The sequence below is a fragment of the Columba livia genome, chromosome 2, assembly GCF_036013475.1.
Source record: "Columba livia isolate bColLiv1 breed racing homer chromosome 2, bColLiv1.pat.W.v2, whole genome shotgun sequence".
NCBI lineage: Eukaryota > Metazoa > Chordata > Aves > Columbiformes > Columbidae > Columba > Columba livia.
This window is the reverse complement of record NC_088603.1, coordinates 56,040,317-56,057,556: the sequence shown is the minus strand read 5'-3', so window position 1 is coordinate 56,057,556 and position 17,240 is coordinate 56,040,317. Positions and strand designations below refer to the sequence as shown.

The following is a 17,240-nucleotide window of genomic DNA, read 5'->3' as shown; positions in this document are numbered from 1 at the left end:
GATAAACCCTGGGTAAGACACCTTAACTATCTTTTGCTGTAGGTCAAAGTAAGTTGAATTATCCTGTATTGCTGTGGGTCAAGAACATGCCAACATATCATTACCAATGCTAAGCCATCCTATCTGCTAAGTGACAGTAAACTGCTCAGGAGCATGTGTCCATGTGGTGACTTGGACAAATTTCGTACTTGCAGGTAGTGCAAGATGGGCTGTTTCGCTCATGGTTAGAGTCTCCACTTCTTTCTCTAATGAGAAGACTCCCATAAGGAGCTCCTTCTTAGAGAGCTTGGCATTTTGAAATATTAGAGATCGTTTTCTCCATATTTAAGGGGTCACAGAAATAGTAGTAGGGAGGGTATGGTATTTATGTTTTCTGATCTGTGTAAGTATTTTGCTCCTGACACAAAAAACACTGAATCTCATTACCAAACTGGAAGATACTTTGGGGGAAATAATGTCCTGTAGAAATCTGTCAGAAAACCTTATGAAAACAAACAAACACATAAAAAATACTTTGTAAACCAACTGTGGTGCTAATTGTTGCTCTGTTTACTGCACATCTAAGTGTATCTTTGCTTATGAATAATATATTTTGCTAAGCAAAATGTGGCCTCTGATACTCAAGGGAAGATAAAGCATTTTAACCCCAGTAATCTCTGATTAACAGGAGACAAGATTAAATCACATGCTGTTGAACTGCATCTCCTACTTGTGAACCCAACAAACAAAAAGCATAGATATGGAAACACTGATAAATTATATTTGGGGCTTCCAAAAGCTCTAAAAATGTGGACATTTTTAGGAATATTTGAAGACCTGTGATATGACTTGGGCTTCTGTCTCCTTTTCTAGAAAAAAAATAATCTCTGAATTCACTATGTCCAGCAAATCAGGAAAGCAAACAGGAACAAGCAAGAAATTCTGCATTTAAGATAGGCAGAATTATAATCACCTGAAGCTTTTGTACCATAACTTCCCAGATCACCATGCAAATCCATCCTAGAAACCTCCACTCATTCAACAGATGAAAATAAAATTCTGCCAGTGGATAAGGTGAACCTAAAACTTCTCTATTGAAGACCTCACGTGAGAATCTTCTCATAAAGCTCCAGAGGAAAAAATATACAGTTTATCCATGAATATCAGCTTTTCCCAATAGTCCCTCTTCAGATGTCTGTTGTGCTTGATACTTTGTAGTTAAGTAGTCCTTATTAGAAACGACAAATAATGTTCTATCTTACCTGCCTGCTCTTGGCCTTGTGGTTTATCATCACTTGTAGACAGACTGTAAGATAAAAAACATGAAAAAGACAACAAAATTAAATTGCCCAAAAGAACAGCTGCTCTTTCTTGAGGAGAGATGAAGTGAGGGAGGCAGCCCGATGGGCAGACACAACACATGACATGCAGGGTATGGATGAGCTGAGTGGGGATGGCTGGTAGAAAAACAGAGCCATAGGCTCATCTTCTCTCCTGCTTGTGAACATCACCTGCTGTCTTCTCAACATATAGCAGCCTCTGTTAATTGTTGAGGTTCAAATACTGCATCTGTGCTTAAAGAAAAAACATGGAATCTTAGCATTCTGCATGAGTAAAGCCTGTCACTTCTGAACTTAAATTTTACTGAAAATCTCATTAAATCAGCTTAGCCAGGGCAGGAGTGAGAGGAATGGAAGCAAAAGCCTTTTCAGTGCATCACATAAAAGGCAGCTGTATGGTAGCTTTCAGCTGATTCGTGTCTGCACGGTGACATGGTATTTATTAATGACACCAGTAACAATTGCCAGCCCTGCAATGCATGAGTTTGGCTGACTTGGCCTTACCCTGCCACTGGAAAATGCTGCTACGACTGGTACATAAGATTACTACCATTTTTTGCTTGTCACTATACCTCTAAACATCATTCCTAAGGCTATGTCTATTTTGGGCTTCTCTGGTACAACCGCACCTCCAACCAAAGAATTCAGCTGCATTTGCTTAAGCAGCAAATGCATGAAGCCATACTGAAGAGGTCACGTGAAATACTGGTCTTTCAGACTTTATTTTTAACCTTAAGAAGGGCAGGAAGTTGAAAAAAAAAATGGTGAACAAAATACATTCAAGTTTAAGTAAGCTCAAGGTTAAACTGTATTACTCTATGGTAGCACACTGCCTTATGGAGTTGTAGGCATGTGTAACCACAGTTTGCACCATAAATCATGCCTATGTGGCAGCCTACATCTCCCTTGGGTCACCCAGCATTGTGAAATTCCCATGATGTAGCAGACAGCTTGATCAGAAAGCTATTCAGGCACACACTGGGAAATGCTATCCTTCAAAGAATCCTGTGGAACTGAACAGAGCACTGAGATACATTTCTCATGAGGCACTCTGTCATAAGAAAGACACGTCAGTTCAGAATGAATAGTTGTGAAAGAGTATTTTGATGTAGTTTAACAAAATAAAAAGCTCGTTCTTTGGTTGACATCAGCCAAAGCAAAATACTTTGTTCTGAATTTTCAAGGGTCACAATTTTTCTACAGGAAACTTCAATATTGCAGACGTATTTCCTGTTGGAGAAACCAGGCAACGAATAATTAAGTAATAATGTGATCCAAACTTACAAAACACAAGAATGCAACCAGTGATTAATATTTTCTTCTATAGAGTCTTCTAAAGATAAAAAGTAGAATACCAGTAGATTGCCAGATCAGTTTAGAGCAATTAACCACTTCATTGTATGGCTTCATTTTTGGTGAATGCTGGAATGCAGGAAAAATTATGGGAGAAAGGTCTAGTAATTTCCATTAGTCATCTGAGGACTTCTTTTGTAAACCAAATTTGGAAAGTAAAAGAAAATCCTGAATTATTAATTGGTATCTATTATCTGACAGTCCATATTCTGGAAGTATCTTGCAGTTTTCATGAAAATGGAAAACTAGCTTTTCTGATTTGGCACGAATGCATCCCAATGCATTGTTTCTGCATAGCTTGGAATGGGAGAGAAAATCCACTCTTGTGCAGAGGGAGTGTTATTGCCACCTTTTTACCAAGCAGGGTAAGCACAGCACAAGTGATCAACCTTGTTTGCCCAAGGCCACTAAAATCTTGCAGCACAGCCAGGTGTTCTCCTGCCTTTCCATTCAGTTTTCCAACTTGAAGGTAAGCAAAGAGGGCTCTGAAATATTGAGCTTATTGCTGAAAAATGCTATAAGCAGGCTTCTTTTCCTTCAGGTCCAACTGAAGCCACTGAGACCATCAGTTTAAGGAGACACCTTGCTCTCTGTGACAAAAGAGAGTGGGAAGTGCTGTCCTGTAACATGTTTCAGTTGGACATAAGGTAAAGCAGAAGACATTTTCATTGCATTATCACGATTCAACCGTGCAACTCTCATTAACGCAGTGAGAAGACATGGAAAGACTGCAGCAATCAGAAGTCTTTACACTCAAGTCTTTAGAGATCTAATTTTGATTTGTAGAATACAGTATATGTGGATTTGCAAGGTTACTCCGTTTTTCATTACACTACAGAGCAACAGTGTTGTTCTAAAACTGTCAATCTCTGCCTAGCTGTAACTCTGAAAGCTCATTACTAGTGCGACAAAGATTAAGTAAACCAATATGTTTTCTCTAAATCAGTCTTTTAGGTTTCCTTTATGCTGAATGCAGAGAGTAAGACACCTCCACAGTAGTTCACCTGTGTCTGGAGGAAGATACAAGGAGCTCTTTGAAGGTGTTTTCTCCACTGACTGAAGAAGCAGCCTAGCCTAGGACCAAACATGGAGCTCTGGGACAGCTAGTGAGATGACTCTGGGTGCTAGGTGACATACCCTGACAAGTGGCACATTTACCCAGGCAGAAGTGAGAACAGTAGTACAAATGTGCAGTTTTGATGAAAACAAGATCAAATTTTGCAACACATGATGATTTTCCCCCATCCAATGAAGATAAAGGAAGCAAAGTTAAACCAGAAGTGCTACACTGAGTATTGATTTAAGTATCCGACACTTATAAACTAACCTGGCGAAACAACAGATTTGTGCAAATTTAAGATTTCAATGGGAAATACAAACAGGTGCACAGATTCCACCAGAACCTCTGTGGGCAAGAAAAAAAGATTAAGAATAAAATTAAGATGGAGCTAGTGATGAAGAGAGAAGTGTGAATGTTCATCACTTGTACAAGTATACTAGTACAGAAAAAAACCAACAAACCTGACATTGCCCTCAGTCACCATGGGATGCTCAGAACCTGCAGAAACCCTTTTTTGCAGTCTACCAAGCAGTGGTGGTCTACTGTTTTTGACAGTAGAGAGTCTTCATCTAGGTACACCCATGATTCTCTGCTGCACAACAGAATCTCTCCCTTGTCCGTCTCAAAGCTATGGCTGATCCTTTGGCCTGGACCTGATGCCAGCTCACAAATCAAATCTGAAAACTAGAGAAAAAGATGCCCTGCCCTTACTTATCCTAAAGCATGAGCAGTGGTTTTAAAGCCTGCCAGTCAATAGAAATCTTTAGTAGTAGCGGGATGTGACTTTTTGAGGCTAAATTCCTTGGGCTAGTACTATGTAAACATGTATTCCTTCTTGAACAGGCAAGACTCCTCTTTCTTTTTCACCTCAGTTCCCGGTGTGCAATACAAATACTACTTCTTTCCAATATTATACATTTGAATGGTGAGATTTTTGACCAGCAGGAACTTGTACATTGATCAGTATAATAATGTGCTCTTCTTCTTTTCAGTTTCACTATAACAAAAAGTTTAAAGTCCTCCGACATGATTAGCATTGAGATATCTTGTTCCATATCAAATCCCATAGCTTTTAGAAATTAACCTTTTCCCACATTTTCAGATGCATTTACAACCAAAAGTGAGCTTGGTATAATGCCACTGACATAGCTGTCCAGATGCTACCCATCAGATTGTGAAAACTGCTCTAGCAAACCAGTAAGGCACTGTTCTCACAGCCATCAATGCAATTATTAATGACATCAAGGCAGAGTTGTTCCTGAGGTGATGAGAAGGGGTGAGGAGAAGGGGGTGTATGTGATGACAGATAGAAGCCAGGCTATGTCAAAGACATTCAGAGAGAAAAATGGATTAAGCCCCACAAGAACAGCTTTTAAGTGGTTTGGTATCTGCAGACATGGCAGTGGAAGGGAGCACCTATTAAATGCTGATTTCTTTAGTGAATCTTAGAGGCTTTTTGCCTGACTCTGAGAGTGCTGGTTCAAGGAAGCCACAACTCAGCAGCCACTGACTGAAGAGATATCTCCACTCAGCTTTGCTGAGATGCTTGATCTGCATGGCCTGGGATGCTGCCACCAATCCCTGAGCTAAAAAGTTCATCCACCAAGGTGAACTGCAGCCAAGAGAAGCGGGTTTATGACTTTACTGCCTTGAAAACCCAAGGGAGCAATGTCTAGGTCTGCTGTAGTCACATGCAGCAGCCCAGATGTGACACCAGAGACAAAAGATTTTACAAAGCCAACTACCAACAGTTGAGGTGGGGAAAAAATATTTTCCTGTCCCTTTTGTGAATATTCTAGGGACAAATAAACCAAGATACTCAATATTCTTTGAAATAATTTAGACTTTTAAATGTAATTAGTAATTTATCATTGGGTTGATACACCCACTGATTTATTTTCTATTATTGCCTTTTAGGAGATCATGAGACTAATAAAAAAGGCATGAGTAAGAGACTGAAATAACAAGTTAGAAATCTCCTTTGTGCAGACAATGGGATATACACCATGAACTATGTTTCTGAGTCCTCCGGCATAGGGACTCCAGAGTCTCACCTACTTGCTGTGGCCTCTCAAAGTCCTTTCAACTAGAGTATTGCAGTTACAGAAGGATTGTGAGAAAATATTGCATTTGGTCAAAGAAAAAAATGCAAGGAAATGGAGCATCCCATCTACCAGAGAAGTTGTGAGGAAAAATACCTGCGCAGCAGCAGAAGGTCAAAGAAAGGACTGTAGTGTTTTGGGGGAAGTAAGAGGGAAGAGTGAAGCAGAAGGACCATTTTTTCATGTTAGGATGACTCACAACAGAGGAGACACAGTGATACACCTTTTCAGGGTAGGAAGTCAAAGTTCAGAGCTAGTTTAATTGAAATTAGCTCATTTCCCAGCTGAGTAATCCACCAACCTGATTCTCCTTTGTCTGATGACTTGCATAGCCATTTACCGCTGGGCACAATGAGGGTAAGATGCTACAATGGGACTGAACTGTAAACGACACAACACGAAGGGCAATAAAGAGTTTGGCCCTAGATGTGAGAAGTACAGAGGTAACTTCCATTACATTTAATTAGTGCTATCACCATTAATTTCCTGTGCATAGACAGCAGAAGACATCCTTTTGATTTCAAATTAATTAACACATAATGATTAATCTGATAGGGTACATCTTTTCAGACAAGAGTGTCCTCTTGATCACAGTTTGGGTGCCAGCACCACTCATCATCTGTGTGTTTTAATTTCTAACTGCTCTCCAGAAGCAAATTTAGCTCTGCAAATCTGTCGATAGAATGAATGACTGGCTGGTTTCCACGTTCTGTGTGTTTTGTTCATTTGATAACACGCTGAGAACATCTTGGAAATAACTTATTTTTTTTTTTCCTCTCCCCTTCCCCTCCAAGGAGGTTTCAAGGTAGAAACTGAGGACTCTCCATCACTGAGAAATTTATACCAGCTCTTTAGTACAGAATGCAAGAAAAGTTTCTAAAAATTGAAAAACACATAAACAGTTTATGGCAGGTTCCCAGACAGATTCATCTCACTTTAGTTGCCAGCATATAACAGAACCGTTCTCCTTGCCAGCAACTACAGCAAAGTGTGTTTGTTTCACTGAAACAGGATCTTGAACTTCATCAGCTTCACACCATATTCCTTACACTCTATGATACCTACTGGGTAGCGCTACTAATATTACTCTTCCCTTTCATTTGTCAAGTGATTATTCAGTCACACTTGGTTAATATTTATCCACTTTCTTTAGATGTTTATGAATGTAAACATCTCCATATCCAGGTGCACCAATACTTGCGTAGACAGTGCACAGTTAACTTTAATACTGAGAAATACGCAACTAAACTTGCGGTTATACAGATACAAATTAGGAGGTAGCAGAAAATCTCAGATACTTTGACTTAAGAAGGCCATTGAATTCTGAAGACATTCCATTTCCATACAGAAAAGTATTTGAGAATACTTATGGTGACTGGGTTGTTTTGACATGACAACAGAACAGTAAGTATACTTTTGCAATACAAAATGGAGAAAAAAAATTGGATGGGATGTTTTTCTATTATCAGCTCTACAAATTCGTATATATTTAGTTTCTGAATCAATTGCTGTGCTTAGGTAACCATTTAAAAAAAATAAAAAAGAGAATGGTAGTAAAGCAACAAAGAAGATACTATTACTGTGGAATAATTTGTGTGATACGGTTGTGTTTGGCATTCTGGCTTAGCTACACTTTCTATGGCAGCTCCATCAGGGAGAGAGCTCATGGTATCCATCTACCCATCTCTGCTGCAGTAAACAAGAAGAAAGGTGTAGCTAGCACAGTGCTCTCGAGCAGGAACAACCATATTTTCTGGTCTGTAGTATTCACTCTTTTCAGCTGCCATTTACTGGGACAAACCACTGCTTGAGGACTGGAGACTCTTGTTTTCTGTCTGTCTCACTAGAAACAAAAGGAGATATCAAAAAACCTTTTCAGTCTTCAACTTTAGTCCCATCTTTGGGCAGCTAAAGGAAATTGAAGCCCCCTTTCCCTGCCCATCAATCTCCAAGTGGTTAAACACACTGAAAACCTAGCTACTGTAGGAAGATACTAATTTTGTCTCTTGAGCATGCCTGTCATTTGCATTGAAAGAAATGAAGGACACTTGGTTTGATATTCAAAGCACACCTGGAACATCTATGTGAAAACTCAGCAGCGAAGCGATTCCAGGGAATGAAGCTTTTCTGGAAGTGTGCCAGGTAGTGAAAGCTTGTAATAACACTTCAACCCTTCTCATGTGTTGGTAAACATAAATTTGGGTAGGTTTCTCTCTGTGTGAACCCTTTGATAAAATTTCTGCTCAGAGTCCACAATATTATTCTTATTCTGCTCTTTCCAAAGTAGAAGTCCTATGGCTGCTTGAGACAATCAGTGTTGTTCACTGTGAATAACTAAATTGGAAGTTGATGGTACCATCATGCTACATTTTACACAGAACTACGAGCTCACTCTTAATTGAGAAGAAAGTTAAGAGATAATACTAAGTAACAATAGCTAAAGACATTTCTATTTCAAACAGCATAAGACTGCTGAAGAAGGAGAGTGAGGGTTGTATTTTAAACCTCCCCAATACATAAGAAAAAGTGCATAAATTCAGTGCACAGGTTTCTACAAGCAAGGAAACAAAACAACAGTGAAAACACTAATAGCAGCAATAATTTTGCAATACACTCAGTCTGAATCTGTTGTCTTTGCTAAATAAACATGCCCTGCTTGGTCAAAAGAGACAGCCTATGAAGCTATGAAAAATATCAGAGCTCTTTAAATCTGGAATTAAGCTCTTTTAGCTGGAATTAGATACAGAAATTAAAAATAGATATAAATTATTTCCCACATCATATCTTACAGATTAGAAGAAGAAAAAACAAAAAAAGGCTTTCTAAAATTTTTAACCACTAAAATGAAAAAAAACTATAAGCTCCAACCTGTATGGCTTGATCCAGCTGTTAATTTAATGAAATAATTGCAGACTGGTGCATCTGTGCCTCTTCTTTGCCACAGACCCAACGTCTGAAAAACTGGAGGACAAGAACTGGTGTTCTTGGCTTGGTTTTCCACCCCCCTTTTTTTTTTTTTTTTCCCAAAGATACCAGGAAGGGCAAGGAAAGGCTGCTTGCCAAGAACTAGTGTTTAAGTTGCTAGTTCATATGGGTGAATGTTTGTTTAGCCTCCAGGCAAAGGAAAAGCAGAAATCAGGACTAGTCTAGTTTTTAACGATGGGAACTCTAGAAAAAAGGAAGAAGACAGGATGGGAAAGAGAAGGTGGAGAAGTCAGGGCATCGATAACTGAAACAAGGTGGGGTTGGGGGGAAAGCAAAAAAAAGAAGCAGCAAAATCCAGAAGTTGTTTCAGTTGCTTTCATTTCCAAGAAATATATCGCTGTCCCTTTAACTCTGCATGCCTCTTTGGCACATGTACCAGGGGAAGGATTACACTTACTAAGGAAGTAATGCAAACTTGTCTTCATTTGGTTACCATGGATATGGCACTATGTGAGACAAAGCCTCCCATTTGCATTGCAAACAACCAGGAGCAGTGAAGGACACCCGACTTGATATTCTGGCCACAGTGTCCCAGGTTCTTCCTCCTGACTGATCACATGTAAAGCAATCACCAGCTTTGGGCCTGCACTTGGTACCAAGAGAACAAGGGTAAAGGATGTTGTACTTCAGATGAAGAAGAAAGAGGCAGGATCATGCACATCTGCAGCACAAATGGGATTTATTGTGCTACCTAATGTGAAATAGCTAACAGATAGGGATGGCGATCATTTAGCTTTCCAGCTCTTCCCCCCTGGGGTACTAGAACTGAGTCAATATGTTGGCAATCTGGAATAAGTGATTTCTACAAACACTGGAATGGAATAGAAAGTGGCCAAGTCTTACGATTGCTGGGCTTTTATGCAACAGTTTTTACCTAGCTGAGTGTCCTCTTCATTCTGCAGAAGTACTGAATAAGGTACCTTAATTTTATACAAAATCTAGTTAAATAAGCAAAATGAACAGTCTCCTAAGCAGACCTAGTGGGAACTTGCACAGTACAGTTAATAATGAAGAGGGAAATTGTCTTGTTTCCCTAAAACAAATTGCAGATGATTGTTTGTCTATTGATTTGCTAGATTGTCAGTAATTCTTTTTTATTGCTTTAACTCTGCCAGATATATAATCACACATCATTTTTATTTCAACTGACATGGAATACAAATGGTATGACCCTGCTTCTATGGATAGAAATGGCCAAATTGCCATCAGTTTGAGTGAAGAAAGAACTGGATCCCAAACAGCCTACATCCATGAATCAAGGGTTTTCTTTCCAATAACTCTTATGCACAGATTCGCCAGAACGATAGATCAGACATTTGGCAAAATCATTATTTCCTCCCTTAGCACCGGATTAGGCACTTCTCTGATGGGCCCAGGACAGCTGTACCATTCCAGGGTACTCTTCTTGGCTCCTCACTTCAGAAGAGTGGTCTACAGCTGGTCATAGGGCACCAGCACTATCTAACTAGCTTTCATTTAATAAGGAGGGTGCAGCCAGACCACCCTCTGTCCTTACACCACTATTCTCTGCAGGTACAGGAGGATAATTAGGAACACCAACCATCCAGTTGCCCACCAAAAGGTCCACAAAATAGTAGCTTTCTGCCAATATAATACCACTTGGATCAGTGGATTTGTTTCCTGCTGGTGTCTGTGAGTGAGGAAAGCATCAGCCTGAGATGTGTTTGCTTTTCCCTTTCTTTTAAAGCAAGCAGCTGGCGCCATGCCTAGCCCTGAATGCATTTTCTAACACTGTGCTCATGGGGAGCTCAAGCCCAGTGTCATCATGTCCCTGAACAAGCACCATGAGCAAAGAACAGGGGGCTTTGCAAAAGGGTTTATTTACCTCTTTGTTCTGCTGTCCCACCTCAGCATGCTCCTTGAACTCCCACTCAGACCCCACAGAGGCACAGTAATATGTGCTCATGATATTGGTTTTAGAGGCAAAAAGCAACATCACCAAACTGAGACCTTCACATACCCAAGCATTTCCAGCAGCCTTAATGCTAAGTTAACTAACAACAGGACAGAATCTACCAGGTCCTTCAATGAATGTGCTGCTAGGGAGAGGGACAGGGAAGGGAGCAAGTCTTAAACACAGAAATACTGCCCCAGACTCGTGATGCCTGTGCAAGCACCACTGGACTTTAGATGTACACACTTCAGTCTCTTCCTACCCTTTCGGAGCAGCCAAATACCTGGACCAGCAGCTCTCTGCCTCCAACAGCTCTCCAGGGATTTAGGTCCTCAGCCTCCCTTTTCAGCGATGCAGAGTGGGGACACATTGCCCATGGGCTGCTCTTAGTGCTCTTCCAGATGCACTCTGCAGCAGCAACAGGAAAGTGCAGAAAACATTGGTGCCAGCCTGTCTTTTCAGGCCAAACCAAATGCAAATCCTCATCATTTGCAGGTCTCCTCGAAAAACAAACTTAGCATTTCATTTACTTTTAGTCCCGTCCTCTTGCCCTGTAGGATCCTTTCCTTCCTCTGCAACAAAATTGATTAGGAAACAGTTTTCTTGTCATTTCTTTAAACATTAGTACACGGGCCAGCAGAGGCAGGCAGGACAGTAAGTCTCTTGAATGACAAAATGACTCTGAGTGAATAATATATGAAAAGCACTGTTTAATGTCTGAAAATAAGTTTGGGCTCAGTCCTCCAAGCAATAGGTCTTTTTCCTCTGTGTATTCAGTCCTGTTTATTTTAGTAAAAAACATTTTGTTGCTTTAATTCTACTAATCGACCACCAGAGAGAGGGGAAAAGCAGCATTCCCTTCCTCCTCACATCATCCTGACTGAAAATTCTATATGGTAATGCTGAATCTATAAATGGTAGATATCTTGATATTTCTACTGGTTTCAGGGGAGTTACAAACAAATATTCCAGAAGAGATAAATGGCCTAACATTTTTATTTTTAGCATTGTCAGAGCCAGGAATAACTTTCCTTGACTCTTATGGACAAGGCTAAATTTGTAGAACTGAAATTTAGAACATTTGTTTCTTCTTCTCAATAAAACTAGGATCTTTAGGTCATAAAGGATACAGCAATAGTTAAGTATATTTGCCCTTGCAATGTCATTCTTACAGGGCACATTTCAAATCATAGCACTAGTGCAAACTATTTTTACATTTGTTGCTGTTTATAGCAATACATTTCAAGTGGAATCTGGTTCTCACCAACATTTATATCCCTATCCCACCCTTACAAATGAACTCAGACTTCTTATTTTATAACAGTCAAAAAAACCCAATACTGATGAGATGCATATGTATTTCACTAATATCTCAGTAATGTCCTAACATGGAGAAGCAAATGTTGATTCTGCATGATTGCAGTTAGTCATACCTGATTTTGCCATGATTTTGGAACAGATTCAGATAGCTTTACGTTAGTTCACAATCAGACTGACTTCAGTCAGAAGCCAGCATGCTTGGTATGTGTCAGTATATAAGGAAAGAAATCAGATGAGGCTGACCTCCTACCTCACATTAAAGATACTACATGTTCCCCAGAACTGCTCTGACAATTGTTTAACCGAAATTACTCCCTTCTTTCTCTCTTCAGTACAGAGTTTCAACTGATTTTTCTTTCATCTGGAAATAGACAGATTTTGCTCAAAATTACTCTTGATTTAACTGACAGTTGCTTCAGGTCTAGTTCTGAGACTACAAAAGTCAATTGAAAATTACCCTCTGAGAACTTGGTTCAGTCTTTGTCCACACCAGACTCTGATAGCCATTATGAACATGAATTTCCCCCATCTGTGAACTGGCACAAGAAACCTTGAAGGCAAACATTTTACTTTTCTCTGTTGATAAGTGTATGCTTTGCATACTGGGGGCAGGCGGAGTGGGGAGGTGGGACTGTAAGTATATGTAACCTTTTGTGGTGTAGGTTAGATTTCATGTCCCTTAGTAAAACAGAGCAGTCATTTAAACAATTGCTAACCCTATCTCTGTGTTTGAGGAAGCAAAGAATATAGTCAGTAAGTCAATAACTTTATCTGACTTTATACAGACCAATAAAACTACACAGCTCAATATCTTAGTGGTATCACTAGGCACTGTACATTTAATTACTCAGTGATACAAGCTTCCAGCTTTAGCTGCTGGTAATGGCATTGTCCTATGCACATGGACTAATATAGTATGATGCAGTTGTGCTGTGTTAGACACAACTTCCCTCTCTATTAGATGTGTCTGCACACAGTGGATAGCAAAAAAGAAATTTTGTTCTCTAAAGATACTTCCCTTGGCATCACACTTCTGTCAGTAGTGCTTATCTGGGGTAGACTTACAATACAAATGCAATTTCGATAAAGAATAAGGGAAAGTAAACAAGGCTTACCTGGGCCAGCACAGGTACCACAGAATGTACTCTAATGCTCCTTCAGAAGCCAGAGGAGGGACAGGTGAGACTCTCCAGCAGCTCTCCCATCCCGGCTCAACAGCTCTGACAGTCTCTCACAGCTTTCCCATTCCTAAAGCAGAAAGGACAAACATTTGCCTAGCCTCGGCTGATATTTTCATAATCTCCACCCATTCCCACTAAAAAAGAAACCTGTATTTCAAATACACTTTGTCTACTCTTTGTCACGTAGGTGTTTTCAAGATTAGATACGTTCAGGAAATTTTATATCATAGGGTGTTTTCTTAAAGGGCTTCAGGAAGCTGACAAGGCACAGATTTTTGGGCCAGTGCAACCTGTGTGTGCCCAGAGTCATACGTGAATGCAAAACACTCTGGGCAATCCTGCGGGGTGAGGCAGACACAGGCTGGGAAGAGGTCTCAACAACCTCCAAAACTGGACTGCCTTAATGTGGTCGGTCCATGCTGTCTTCTACAGGTGCGAAGGTCTAGATGTCCACAAGAAGCCAGCCTGTCCAATTGTCAGTCGAGTACGCGGATATGGTGGTAACCGCAGAGTTCATCAGAACAAATAAAAATTCCTGGTGCCTTTATCACTCATGGAAATGGCACAAAGTGCTCTCAAACATTAATCCCAAGAACAAACAAGACTTTTAAAACAAACAGGCGAGCTAACAAAAACAAACTCAGCACTTGAAAACTGATGAAAATAACAACAGAGCCAAAGTTTACAAAGCTGCTCTCATCAGACTTGAGAAAAATAAACAAACAGCCTGACAAACAACAAATCCAACCTTGCAAAGCTACACTCAGCAGCACAATATTCCCAAACATGCACCTGGTACAGGGTGAGCCATTTCAGCTGGGGGCAGATCAGAAGGTGCAAAGATCTTTTCAGTAGCCCTGATACGCCAGAGATATTGAGCAGACTAGCTAGGATGGATATCATCCTATGCAAATCTCCTATCTGCAGCCTGGGTCAGCCTGTGACTTCTACCAAGTATTTTGGGCAAGTAATATAACTTCTCTACATTGTAACCCTTGTAAAAGAAGGATTCCAACAATCTGGCACATGTATATTAAGGTGCGTATACTACTTTACACATTAATATTATATATTCCCTATGATCATATGAAGTCTGTCTTCACTGGGGATGAAATATCTCTGCAAGCACATGCTACGAACTCATGAGTAAAAGGGTGTCCCCAAGCATCTCTTTGACCAGGAATCCTGACCAGAAAAGTCTTCATAATGTCTCCCTCCACATGTGTTGAAAGGTAAAAGTTCATACTGAATGGACTTCATGAAATAGCCAGATCATGAAACTGTAGTCACACAGGTTAACTAAACTGATGCTGAGACTAGAAAAACAAGATAAAGAAAAAATTGATTCCATTGTGTAATTCGTCTTTCCCCCTTTCTTCCAGTCTTCTACACTTTTTAGCTGCCCATCTTGTCAGTGAGGAAGTCCAAACACAAACCACTGGTGTCACATACAACTTCAGTACATTTTCTATCCCTCCTTGCTCACGCTTGAGGATAGATGTACAAAACTGGTAATAATAATAAGCTCAACAGATCTGCACTGAGGTCCATCAGACTCATTTTGTACAGCACTAACTAGTCTGTGCTATTGCATGGCACTTTACCAGAGATAAACAAGTTTAACAGCAGTAGTTGATATTGCAGCAAGATGTCCAGCAGAGCCTGCAGGGATGTCTCTAAAATACTAAGTTGTGTTGCATGATGTTCATATATAGCAAAATTGATCTCAAATTTATGTTATTTTCCCTAGCAAAATCCCAGCTTCTTTAGGAGGGAAAACGACATTCAGCCTGGACTAGCAATTTATTTGTACTTGTCCTCTCTTTGTTTTCAGACCGTTTTGTGGATCATTATACTAAAGAGGTGAAATGAAAAAAATTAAATTAAAGAAGCCAATGGAAATAAACCAACTTCTCCAACCAAGTCAGACACCGTATGCCAATGTTTTTGCAACAGCCAGCATAATGCAATTTATCATTATCATGAACACAGTTTACTGAACGTACAAAAAAATCCTTTCACTATGATTTTTATCAGGACTCAGAAACAGGGTTTCAAGGACATCTCACCCTCCAGTATGTAATTTCTAGGTCAAATGTCACTCTCAGTTTTCTCCCCAAGTTTTCCCCATACACGAAATCCTTCTGTTTTCTTTAGATTTCTGATCTTATTTATCATTCTTATTTATTGTTTTCACCTTTTTCAATGAAACTGCCAAATGAAATTTTACAAACTCTTTCAAACCCATTAAAAGTTTCTATTTTCATTTGGAAAAAAAAATATTTTAATAAACTCCATTCCTATGTGAAAAAAAAAACCTTTTGGACTGGAAAGAAAAAAAAAGAAAATTCCAATGAAAATGCTATAATAGCACATTTTGAAGAATTCCAGAAGAAAGGCTACCCTAAACAGTTTCAGGTCAAGAGATTTAAAGCCATACATACTTTCTGTACAAATAAAACCTGAAAGTTTGGTTGATGATCTGTGATACTGAAGTGAAACTACTCCTCTCAAGAGTGATTTCTAGAATACTAGGCAAAAAAAAAACCCAAAACAACAACAAACAAACAAAACAAAACACACACACACAAAACCAAACCAAACCAAAAAACCCCAAACAAGAAACACCAGTTCTCAACGCAACAGTCATTAATAAGGAGCAATTTGCATGCATGCATGTATCTGCTTTTCTCTAGGTGTCTACAGGGAAGTGTACAAAATCAAAAGGAAGTGCTGGTTTTCCAGCATTCTCTGTAAAGTTAGCCAGAAACATCACGAAGAATAAACCTGGATGGGGAAACAATTAAAACTTGTTCTACTGCACCCCACAGCACGAAGAGCCCATTCTGGGCTCCTGCCATGTCTTTTCCATCCTGCTTTGTCACATGGGAGACAGTCTCTTACAGACGGAGTGCTGAAGACAATTCAGGAACATAGCATATAAACAAGAGGGCCTCCCTGTCCTATGACTGCACACTCCCTAGAGACATCTGGTGGGAAAGTTTCTGAAGAACTTTCTTTCCCCAGTGAAAAATGGGGTTATGTTGAAATTAAGATTCTTATGAGAATGAAGCTTTCACAAGCTGAGATTTTTTTTTTCTTAATTGTTTTTAGACAAGCACATTTAGAAAGACACTCCAGTATTTTCACATTCCATTTTCCCACTCTGCTACTGTGTTACAACTGGTGAACATTGCTAAGTAACTATAAAAAGTGGGTAAAGATTATTTTTTTGTTCTTTATTAGGTTCAGATCTTTGTCAATAACAAAAGAGTGAGGACGTTGGTGTAGAAGATAGTAAGCTGGTTTCTAGAAAATGGTAGTTTCAAAACTCCCATAATCTAGGAAATCTCTAGGGCCACAATTTTCTGTTTCTCCATGCCTGCATACAGATTAATATCAATGCCTATGCAAAGTCTGTTGTCCTTTATAGGAAGAGATAGAAAAGGAGATAGAAAATTATGTATTTTGTAAAACTTATTCAGATCATAAAACTTCTTGATCCTGAACAAGGATTACAAAGACTATAAGTAAGCGCAGAATGATGATTTTCTTTCAAATCAGATCCATCTTCCATACAGAAAGGAGTAAAATTATTCTATTATCACTGATGTGATCTAATTTTATCTTTGCTAGAAGGCTGTTCATTATTTTTAAGGAAAGGATGCCACAGGAATGGGTCCCGCAGTCAAAATGCTCTATATAAGAGCAAATATTCTGGGCTCGCTCCATCTTTTCTTTATTATTTCAGGATTTGTGACATCCTCTCTAATATTCCCTAGGCCTGTATCTTTTTGCTACTGAAGACAGCTGACAATTTTCATACAGCATCTCTGAAATATCCCAGTTTCCCTTAGAAGATCTCTGCAATAAAATACATTGAGAAAGCAGGGCAACAACATTTGAACACACATGTTTATGAAAAGACCTGGATAATACTTGAATAATTGAACAGACGTCTAAACTTCCACCAGCAGAGGTCATTTGCACTCCAGAATGAGTTAC

At 39.5% G+C, this 17,240-nt stretch overlaps 1 protein-coding gene across 9 annotated transcripts in view; it reads right to left on the bottom strand.

Annotated features, from left to right (window-relative positions):
• The window catches only part of ITPRID1 (ITPR interacting domain containing 1), a 61,517-nt gene extending 47,537 nt beyond the window's left edge, over positions 1 to 13,980 (bottom strand). The window contains exons 1-3 of one of the 9 annotated variants that reach the window (XM_065052063.1): positions 13,170 to 13,979; positions 11,265 to 11,306; positions 1,242 to 1,285 (exon numbers count right to left, since the gene is read on the bottom strand). The gene's annotated coding sequence lies outside the window, so the exon portion shown is untranslated. Of the gene's footprint in view, positions 1 to 1,241; positions 1,286 to 8,702; positions 9,290 to 11,264; positions 11,307 to 13,169 lie in introns of those variants that run through there. The other 8 variants (XR_010470201.1, XM_065052062.1, XM_065052066.1 and 5 more) reach the window with 8 other exon arrangements.
• Positions 13,981 to 17,240: the final 3,260 nt, after the last annotated feature.